This window comes from Octopus bimaculoides, chromosome 4 (genome assembly GCF_001194135.2).
Source record: "Octopus bimaculoides isolate UCB-OBI-ISO-001 chromosome 4, ASM119413v2, whole genome shotgun sequence".
NCBI lineage: Eukaryota > Metazoa > Mollusca > Cephalopoda > Octopoda > Octopodidae > Octopus > Octopus bimaculoides.
In genome coordinates this window covers 61,026,863-61,039,144 of record NC_068984.1, presented here as the reverse complement: position 1 = coordinate 61,039,144, position 12,282 = coordinate 61,026,863, and positions in this window count along the sequence as shown.

The window sequence follows — 12,282 nt, the reverse complement described above, 5'->3', positions numbered from 1 at the left end:
TATATATATATATATATATATGATATTTATATATATGTGTGTGTGTGCGTGTGTATGTATGTATGTATGCGTGAATGTATGTATATATGTATGTATGTATATATGTATGTATATATATGTATGTATGCATGTATGTATCGATTGAAAGTTGAAAGGTTGTATTTGATCCATTGCTATTCAACATTGTCATGACACAGAACGGAAGTGCGAGATAGCAAAGCACCAAATAGAACCGAGTGGAAGTAGGACTTAGGGAGATTTCATAATAGAAGATTCTCTCTTATAAACAACTTTGCTTGAATAACCTGCACTAATGCAACACAGGTCAGCTTTTGTTCTCCCGGTTTTTGTTTCATCTGCATGTCTTTAATATAGTAGTACAAAGAAAACTTTTGGATGTAAATCTACAACTTCTATGAATATATATACACATGTATATATATGTATGTATCTATTTATCTATGTATGTATTTATGTATGTAAATATGTATGTTTACGTGTATGCATGTTTGTCTGTATATATGTATGTGTATATGTAAACGCTTATGGATATAGCTATGCATATTTTTAACATTCAAAGGATGTGTGTGTGTATGAGTGTGTGTGTGTGTGTGTATGTGTGTGTGTGTATGTGTGTGTGTGTCACACTTATAAAGAATACATTATGAATATTTTTTCCGGATTTCAAATTCTGTTGGAGTCTTGTGTAAATCTCGTTCATCCATAGTCGAGTAAATAATAAAACAGCATACGTTGCAGTTTATGATTATTATGACGCTGCCTGTTCTTCTGAGTTGTAAGTCAAGACTCCATCTTCGCAGAGTACGTCATTGTAGAGCGCATACCTTTCTAGTCTTTTGAATATGTTTAGGAACAGTAGGTACAAGCACCATTTGATGGGAAATCATTCAAATAAAACTTGAAACTATCTCGCACACATACACAAATAGACTTTATATCAGCATTCTGTTTACCACTTATGTATATGACATAAAGGTCTTTATTATTTTATTTGTGTCGTGGCTTGTATAATAAACTGCTTAGTATTGATGTGGTTCTAGCTTATTGCCTACAATAGTTTATGTTGCTAATGTTCAGACAAAGCGCTACAAAATACAGTTTACATATAAATCTCAGCAGTAATGGTCTATATATAAGATTGTGATGTATGGAGTTGAGTGCAATGCTTTAGGAATGGTATATCATCTCCCAAAGAAATCAGTGGTTCAGTTTGTTCTCCCACTGCCTCTAATCCGAAATACTTGCGGGAAAATGTTCTATAATATACATTGGCATTGTAACAACACATTGCGTCTATATTCTAAACAATAAGTCAATAGGGAAGTTTTTGAGTGGTCATGTTCAACAACTCCTGCATGAAAGTGTGGCTGATCATGCTTATTTATTTAGCGGAGTGTCTTGAATATTTCTTTCGAAAAATCCAATTTCTTTTTAAAAGAATTTGTATGCACGTGTGTAGATGTGTGTGTTCTATATACCTTTGCTAACTTTCTCTTCTTTAAACATGACTTTGTATGCTTTTACTATCTCCATGAACAGTATCAAAATGAATCTTGCGAATTGTATCATTCTTAAAAACAATCATTGCAACAATATCATTTCAACTAAAACACTAAAAATAACTCATCACATTTCAAAATGCCTTAAGACAAACCATATATCTTGGAATTAAATTTTAATAAGGTTCACAGCCTTCCGAACTAACAAAGTCATAAACACAAATTGGACATATATCCAATAACAATTTTAATCTATTCATGGCAGCTATCATGATTTTCCTGTCACTATTCCATTTATTCTTTTCAACTTCGCAGAAATCCTATTTGGACAGCATCCAGTTTGAATTTTTATGATTTCAACCGTATTATTTGATAATTCTCAAAAATACCATCTATAATTGCCAATGATAAATCGATTGCAATCTCCATGGGAAATATTTTCTTCTGTTTTTTTTTATGTTTTTTCCCCCATTGCAAGAGTCACAAAGGTCGATATATAAGATACACGTTACGATTCGGCAGCTTCGAACGACTTATAAGATATGTCATGTTATTTTTTAAAAAAAGCATTTAACTTCCCGTGAAATCGAAACCTGTCTTAAGGCACTGGCATATTTCCTGTAACCATATGACAAACTAGTTCAACATTGATGGGATATTCGCAACAAAATCCCTAGCATTAAGACTCTATTAAACCAGATAAAACCATTATATTTACTTCGTTGAGTCATTATCATGGTTTCTATTAACAATTCAACTAGTTCAATAGGTATTTTACCAAAAGAAGGCGACAGCCCAACATTTTCTTCCATTTTTTCTTGCTTCTTGAAGTCAAGGCAATTTCTATAGCATTTGTCCTTGTCTAAGTGCAATCAAGACAAGAGGGTAATGTTACTTCAGTTGATAATTATTCTGAATATTTTTCAGAGTGTGGTTTTGGAGGGTAGAAGTATCCTGTTCTAATTTTAGTTGACAATTACTTGAGATATACCAAAGACACTATGTAATGGTAGGTACAATGTGCATCTAGAAGATACAGAGCTCATTGATCGTGGTATTAGTAGAATAAAGAAATAAAGAACACATTCGGAAGTAATCCAGTTTATAAGTGTAATTTTGTTCCTAAAACAGAAACACATTTTTATTATCCTTGCTGCATTGATAAGCTTGGAAGATAAATAAATGCTTCGGAATGTTGCATGAATGAACCAATATATTTTACGCTATGAATATACTAAACATCACAATTGAAACCAAAAAATGGAGAACCTACGTCTGTGTAAAAATTTCTGCTTGCAGAATATAACTGATGTATATTAACTTCGCACATTCACATCCGACCGGGGTCGACTTTGACTTTCATTCTTCCGTGGTCGATAAAAAAAAATGCCAGACAAGTTCTGAGTACTTGACTATATCATCCTCATCCAGAATATGTGGCTTTATTTCAATATTAGAAATCAATATACATTACCTCAACAGCGAAAGATTACGAAACATTTTTCAATGTTATAATTTTGTTTGGGCCTGAGAATCATAAAATTTAACTAATGACTTCCATCTAACTCGAAACTAAGTGGGTTTGGAACAAGAAATGTGTTTGGTAAAATAGCCAAAATATCCTTGATAGAATATAAAGATTGTGTCACATATCTAGATACAACTGAATATTTTTGTTTCTGTTGTTGTTGTTGTTGTTGTTATTATTATTTAACCCTACCTTAAGTCTTACTGGTCAGTCGAGAGGTCGAAAATTTCCAGGTGTTTTTATACTTCTCTCTTTGTATATCAGGAATTATATGTATTGTTAAATGCTTCCTTCGTTACTAAAGGAGGGATTTATGTTTCGAGAGAGATTTGGCTTTTATTCTTAATAAGTTTATTGAGTTTATACAGACTCTTAGTTTGTCACGTTCATATTATTGTACGTAAATTAGGTCGTCTTCAAAGAGATCATGTTATCTTAATTGCAACCGACAGGTAAATTCTATAATTGTTTCCGATATGAACAACTAAAAAGAATTCAAAAATGACTGAATCGGCATATCCTACTAGGATCCAAAAGATGACGGCCAAGTAGTATTGTGTCAGTACCAATGGGTAGGGACAACCGCAGATATATGTGGTAGCAGTGCTTTAAATGTGACAAGTGGTAATTTATATCAGTTATGTTGGTGGAGGAGATTCAGTAACTTACATTTATACTGCACACATATTTCTGCCTATACTACTAAATGACTTATGAGCCTGAAAGTTATGTGTATCATTAGACTGCTGAGCAACGAATCGATTTCATCCGGCAGTCTAACACCCTATATTCTCAACAATGCTCTTATTTTAATCTACCCCACTGAAGATGTACATCATTGTGTAGATAAAGATCGCATTTTTAAACAGAATAAATGCGTTGATTAATAATAGTTAGTTATGAACTGTTTGCGTTCGACATCCCATACATTGTTCTTGATTCTTCCACTTAAATTTCTTGTCAATGAATCAGGCAGGCTTCAGTGTACTCTAGCCAAAATGTGTTCATGGTTGTTGCTTGCTCAAATCCCGCCAAGGACTTTTTCATCCTGCCGGTGTTGATAAAATAAAGTATAATTCAAGTACTCAGGTCGATGATGTTATCTAACTCTCTTCTCTCAAAAATTGTTTACCTCATGCCTGAGTGGTAAATTTGCAGAATCGTTAGAGCGTCCGGCAAAATACCCTTACTGAATTGGTTTACAAATATTGACGAAGTGCGTTCAAATTTCATCAAGATCAGCTTACTTTCCATAATTTGGAAGTCGATAGAATAAAGTGGGATTAATAGCATTTATTAACTTCATTCATCCTGTCGCCTTGTATCGACAGTAGAAAATTGGAAAACGTTATAATACATTTAGTTTCACATTTTGGCACAAGGTCAGCAGATTCGCAGGATGGATGAGTCGATTACATCCATTCCACTACACGACTACAACTTATTTTATCGACCCCGAAAATGAACGGCAAAGTCCACCTCAATGGAATTTGAACTCAGAACGTAGCGAACATTTTTTTTTTCCCGGCGCACTAACGATTCTGCCTGCTCTCTGCCTTCGTGTTATTTCATATTCAGTCCAATGTTAATTAAAATTCTTAATTTTGATAAAATATGTACCACCCATGTAACATAGTCGATAAAATTGACTGTACATTTTTTCAAAACCGGTGGTACAGTTGTGGAAGAAACACAAGTGGAATATTTCATATCTTATTTAACTTATTTATATTAACCGTCGGTATTATTTTGATCAAAATATTAGACCAGTTGTGAAATAAATTACTTCTTTTGTGAATCAATCGCAAATCGCTATTCATTTGTTTTATCGCTCTGATCTCCTCTCCACATTGTTATTCTGTTTGTCAGAAATGCTGTGATGGGTGGTGAAATTGTTTTAGTTTATTTCTTTTTTAGACTTTTTGTTGATGTTGCTAATCTATTTTCAAATATAGTGTATTAGAATTTGTTTTATTTATTTAATATTCTTCAATAATTTGCCATAAAATAGCAACAACAAAAGGATTTTTGACATGTGTAATTCAAGAAATACGAGTTAAATTTCATTGAAGATCTTGTCTCGTCTTTCACTTTCCAAAATTAAAAATTAAAAAAATTAACTAATTGTCACAGAACAATGGCATTTGAGAAGAGAGAAATTACGAATTTCGAAAAATAAACGAATGCAAAAATGAATAAATAAATATGAAATATAAACTTTTTAAACAAAACACTTTCCACAACAGAATAAGAGCTATATTTTTTAAAGTAGCAATCATCACAGCTACTGTTCCCCTTGGCCTTGTAAGCTTCATTGTCAATGTTTGATAAAAGATAGAAGTCTTAATAGAAAAGATTAAAACTTCTTTAATTTAACTCTTTAGTGCTTTTATTATTATTCTCTGATTATTTTAGACTTGTCAGTTCTGAATAAGAATTTACAAAAATTTAATGAAGATATCTTAAAGAATTTTTTAATATCGTTTGCAAAGTTGGAGCATTTTAATTTGGTGGTTTTTCTCCTGAAATGTTACATAATTGTTAATTTTTCGAATGATTATGATTTATGATTTTAAATAATTGAAAATAATTGACAGAGATGAAAAAAATCTGTAGAATCATTTCAATGGTATTGTTTGGAAACGTTCATTGTAAAAAAAACTTTTAAACCTTCCTAGGCCAAGAAAGTTCGTACATAAAACTGATGTTAATCAGGAGATTACAACGAATCAAACAAAAGACTGTCATTTTGTAACAAATATTTTACAGCATATTGTAATGATCATATCGTTTTTATGTCTTGCTTTTGGGTGAAAGTTTGTTTGGGTTTTTTTTAGTTGCATTTTTGTGATGTTATTGTTCATATTTATATTTTGCGTAGTAATATATATTAAAAAATTGGGCGTGATGAATATGTGGAGAATGGGCGGTTACATTTTTTGGATGTCCTTCTATAATCCTCAGTCAGAGCAGATTCTTCTTTAGTAAACTAACTTTATTTCAATCGTATTATAAAATTTACGAGTGACCCGACTGTCTACAATATTATGTGTTCACCATGTATCCTTCTTTTGACGCAAAGGTGGCTAATTCATAGAATGTAAGATGCAGACAATATGGGTCAGTTATAAATCTAGGGACAGCATAAGTTTTCCCAATGGTCAGAGATATTTTCTTTAATTGCTGTACAAAGAAGTTATACTTCCAGAACACTCGCCGGAGCCTTAGCCTCAGTAATGTAATCGATCGTCAATGAAGCAGATTGATACATTTCCTATAAAACGTTAATATAAATTTATCCCACTTGAAACTACCTATTAATTTTATTTATTTAGTTTAGCACTTCACTTATATGATCCCTTTAGTCCACTAAACCGGTCGTTATGGACAATTCCTGCGGCGTTTTGTAGATGATAGGCAGACTTCATTCCTGTATAGAGTGCCAATCTGTTGTAGCAGATATACTTTGTGGAAGAAATTGCACTTGATGCAGCACTTCAATAACCGGTTATTCGACGCCATATTGAATTGACTTCTCAACTTATAGATAAGAATCTTATCTACATTTTCATACTGACGCCTACTTCTTTAAGTATGATGAAATATATGACAGTCGTATCTGATAAGTCAATAAGATTATCAGATTATCGGCTGAAGGGACAAAATTGTATATTTTTCTTCGTCGAAGCGATTGATCCAAGGAAATAATTTCGAAATGCCATTGGTTAGTCCACTTATCTTTAAAGGGGTACCACATAAAACCGCGCAGTAGAATTTCGCAATAAAAGTATAATTGTTAGCCTGGTGTTGTTTGGGAGTAATTAGCTATTTCATTAGCAGTCTGGGTTGTTTTGTAAGTTCATGGATTAACATCACTCCACCAAATGGAGTGTTTACTTTCATACATTTGTTATTTGTCTTACATTTTGTTATATACTGAATTCAAAGCATTCTCCGTAATATTTGTATCCTGACACTGTTTTTTGCATGGTGCGTATGCATTCCGGGATGTGGGGTTACCCAGAACGAGATGACTTTACCGCTTTTTCGGTCTTATTTAATAAGTAGCTGTGCTTGTTTTGAAACCTCACATTCAGACTATTTTTAATTTCTACATATTTCTATCCTTATAGTAATATTCATTTATGTTACAGATGTGCTACGATACGTTATTTTAAGTATTTCTTGCTCTAATTGTCTGTAAACTTAGTGATTTATTTACTTTACACATTATCTTCCATATATAGTAGTGTTTATATATATCAGGTAGTTTATTCATTCTTTTAAAGCTCTAGTGGTATGTATTTGTAAGGTTTTCTGACATGAATATACTGTAATATTAGCTCTATAATTGGAGTACGATGCATCTAATTATTTTGTGTATTTATATATACTGGGTTTTCTTTAAGTTAAGATGCACAACCAAAAACACTGTACTTGATTGTTCGTTCCCAGTCCTCAAACACCATGACATTACTTTCCAAATTCCGTTCCATAATATGATGCTTTTTATTTGTTGTTGTTGAATAGACTATGATCGCAAGTTATCCAGCCATAACTATTCGATAGATTTCCTATAAGTTCGCTTACATTAACAAATGCATCCTCCGTCTTAACACGGTACGGTATGACTTCATTGAGATTTACCTATTATTTATAGGTAACCACGTAACGCCAACTTTGTTGGATCGGCATACTTATAATAGAATTTAGAGGGAAGGCGTTGTCTTTGTGTCTCAATCAAGACGCTGATTCTAAAAAATGAGTGTTCTGCCTTTTAGCTTGTGCTGAAACTTTACTCAGTTCAATAATTTGTTTTTTAAAGATTGTTCCGTTTTTTCATTACTGCATTATCTTAGATTAAATTTCATATCTGCTCTATTTAAAAAAAAACGTAATTGTCGTAATTGTTGTTCTTAGATATGGGTGAGAGCGTGGGTACCGTTAGAGGTGATGTTGCTTAACTTCATATCAGCATTAAAAGAGTTTCAGGGTTGAGGATTCCGTCTTTCGTAGCATATTGTATAAGAACTATATCACGTAATGTAACTTAGCTTTTAACTAGGTAACTTCTGATATCACCTAGAACTGGCTGATATATTTATAGATTCATGTATTTGCAGTTCTACCGTTAATATATATATATATATATATATATATATATATATATATATATATGCGTGTGTGTGTGTGTGCGCGCGCGCACGTGTGTTTTTGTGTGTGTGTGTGTGTCTATGTATAATTATAATTAAGGCCATAGAAAATATTTATAAGGCTAGAAAGTTTTCTATGCCCTCAATTATAATTATATATATGATTTCACCTTAATCGGTCTATTTTTAATATGCTGGCCACTGATTAAATATTTTTTTAATGTTAACCTTTATTATTATAATATGGATATGTATGTATATATATGTGTGTGTAATGTATGTACATATATATACATACACACATGCATGCATACATATATACATACAAACAAACAAACATACATATATCTAGTGATGAGACATGATGTTGTAGTCAAGATACTGTATAATGAGATCCACCCGAAGGATAGTCCTGAGGCCAAAAAGATAAAAACCTACAGTATGCTAGAGGCCATAGTCACTTATCGGAAGGAATACTGGGGGAATGTTCCTGTGAAAACCTCAATAGAATGTAGACATAACAGTCCTGACATAATGATCTGGGACTGATAATAGAAACTATGTACGGTAATGAAAATCAGCTGACCAGCAGATGTCAAGATAAAGTTAAGGATCAGTGAGAAAGAAAATTCTTACGCTAACTTATTGAGAAATTTATAGTTGCTCTATCCGGATTAGAAGTTCGGGTTTATACCTGTAATTATTGGGCCACTGGGATATGTAACAAACTGCCTAAGCGCCAATCTTAAGGAGTTAGGCATCTCAAAACCAGAAAGGAGAAACCTAATTAGGAGATTACAGATTCAAGTCACTAACAGAACTGTAGAAATTGGTAAAACTTTCTAGAAGTTTAGTATTTAAGTATATACGCGTGTCCAGACATGCAGCTATATGCATAAGTATGCATACATAAAACAAGGCAAACAAATCTGCTCATGCGTTGACTCTTAATACTACGCGCACACACGAACACATGCTCGCACACACACACACGCACACACACACACACACACACATACACACACGCACACACACACACACACATACGGTCAAATACTCTGCTGATGTTGTTCAAACTCCAATGAAGGAGCCTTGAATTTAGGTTAGAAACCGACTTTCTTTATTGGCAAGGAATCTTGAAATAAAACTGAATAACATACATAAATACATACATACATACATGCATACATACATATACATGATGGCTATGCGTATACTTATGTGAGAGGTGTATCTGTGCATGTGTTGTTTGTGTGAGTGTGTATGTTTGTGCTTTCATTGTCAATGTCGTTAAGAATTGAGATGTCTTTCGTTCTATTTATTATTTTCTTTGTATACTGCTTTCCCGCGTTGTTTCCTTGGATTTATAGATTCTTATAAGAGAACTCCTGAGGTAGTAATCATTTCCCAATGCGACGACTGAAGTTTCTGTATCAGATATTTTATGTATCCTATTTTTATTGATATTAACATATGTTCTCCTCATATATATTTGTGTGTGTGATGACCCAGTTTGTGCTATTGTTGCTCTTTATCATCCTGTTTTCTCCTTGGGAAGATTTTCTAGTGATTTGAATTTTTTAACTATTGCCACCTTTAGAATATTGTCATATTCAAAATGTCCGTCTTTAGATCCTTTCTACCTTTCGATCTTTATCATATTCAATTATCGTTCTATTTGCATTGGTAGAGTTGGTTTGACTTTTGTTGATCGATATTCTGTAGGTATGCTGGGGTTTGATTTTGCTAATGTTCATAGGAATACCCATAAAAGTTTCAAAAGAATCAGAAACCATTATAATTTCTATAAAAGAGACAGACATGATATATTACCACTGTGTGCTAGTATTTGGTCGTGTATTGGTAATTGAAGCGGGCTTTTAACGTTGCCTAGAATGGTTTATAACTGTAACAGCCACTCCATTCCTGATAAAATGAGAAATACTTTGATCAAAAGTGCGAAACAAATGAAGTGTAGTGTGTTAGTGTCATATAGAGAAATTCAATTGCTAGGTATCTTACAAAGGGAGTGAAAATATTTGCATTGTTTCCATAAGGTGAAGGAAGAATGCTACCCCTTTTTTCATAATTGTAAAACTCTTCTCTTACACATTATGTCTACTAATATCTACTAATATTCACTGTAGAAATCGTGCTCTTGTTTCCCGATCTGATATAATTAGCTGCTAAATCTTCCTCGACACACTCTCGTCTTAACAAAGGATCAAAGATAGAATGATATAATCCTGGATGCTATTGATATTACGGAATAACAATGGGAATGGATTTTATTACCGAAGTGTTCTGTCAGGGATTATTCAAGGCCTCCGTAGGTTTTCTATTCAGACTATTAAGTTAATTATGATCAGTCTTGAGCTCATTAGTCGATTAAGTGGAAGCTTATTCCTTTTCCATGTCTTTTAAGTAACTTGATACTCAAGACTACCCTTCCTTAATGTTCATCCTCACGCTGTCCCTGATATTCATTTTTCACAATGTGAAAGGAAGTTCTTTGCCCAAGGACACAACATACAGTGCAGTCTAAAAAAGGAACCCTTGCCCTGGAGCCACCGAAACGCTACGCTTCACATTTATTGTGATACATAGACTAAATGTCTAAAACATTGCTTTTCTTGTTTTCATTGTTCATGTAGCATTGTACTTGGAATCAGTGTTGCTAGTATTTGAAGCTAAATCTCATATAATCTGATATGATGTGAGATGACCTGATCTGATAAGCAAAAGGATTAAAGCTATGTCAATATTTTCTTCCTCAATCATATTTAAACCTTCGCATACACATAGTCGTGGATGTGTGGTTAAGAGATTTGCTTCTAAATCTGGTGGTACCTAGTACCAATCCTACGGTACAAGGTCTTGTGTGACTGTCTTCTATTACAACCTTAGTTGCCCATATCAATGAATTATGTAAACATAAAAAAGAAAAACGAACAAAAAACTGTTGTTCTCCAGAAAGAGCAATTTTGGTCGTTTGTTTTGCACCAAGTTACAAAACTCATTTGTTATTCTTTCCTTTAGAAATATAGTGCGAACGAGTGATTGTTCTGTTAGCAACTTGTTTCTAACAAGGCTATTGTCCATCAATTGTCATATGAAAACAGCATTTGCACTATACAATGCTAACCCATATCATTATTCAGAAATGTGAGTACAACATTGTTGAAAATAAACATGCTTAACTTCAGACGATTAAACTAATGTCTTGTAAGAAATTATTTGGCTCAAAGAGCCCCACTCAACCAACCATTGTTTAAAAGGAATATTCGCGTGGCATATGCGCAGACAATCGTTCTATCAACCGATAGAATGAGCAACCGAATTTCCTTCAAGCTACACTCTAATCTCTAAAAAAAATGTTACATAGACAAGTCGTATGAACTAACTCCAAAACAACGAATGAAATTATCACAGCTAGAATAAATTTAATCATAGGATCTCTTCAATCATGCTTGATATGGGACCAAAAATATCAGTATCAATATGCACACGGTAAAGACCACTCGACCTTGATTTTAGAATACGAAGGGAGTGGTATTTTGATTGGTTGTTGCTGTTATCCATTTATGCCTAAGAAAAATTCAGCAAACAATCTGAAAACTCCAATGACAATGATGACTTTTAAATACTTATCATTAGCAACATTATGTTGTTGTTTGGATATGTACTTCTATCAAGCTTTGAAGTTTGATAATGGTAAACTATAGATGAATTATGAATATCCATTAAGTAATTACACACTCTGACCCTATTTTACCGGAAACAAGGAATGGAAGTTACAAGCATTAATGAACTGTTGACAGCTGAAATTTATTGACCTCGAGGAAATCTGCAGGAAAGTGCTATAAAGGTGTACACACACCAAACGCAAGTATGTAGAAATAAACCCATACGTACATACACATATACATACATTTACATACACACACATGCGCACATATATATGCATATGTATATATCTATGTATACTTATATACGTATATATGTACACATATGTAAATATATTTATGCATTATATATATGTACATATATATATATATATATATATATATATATATATATA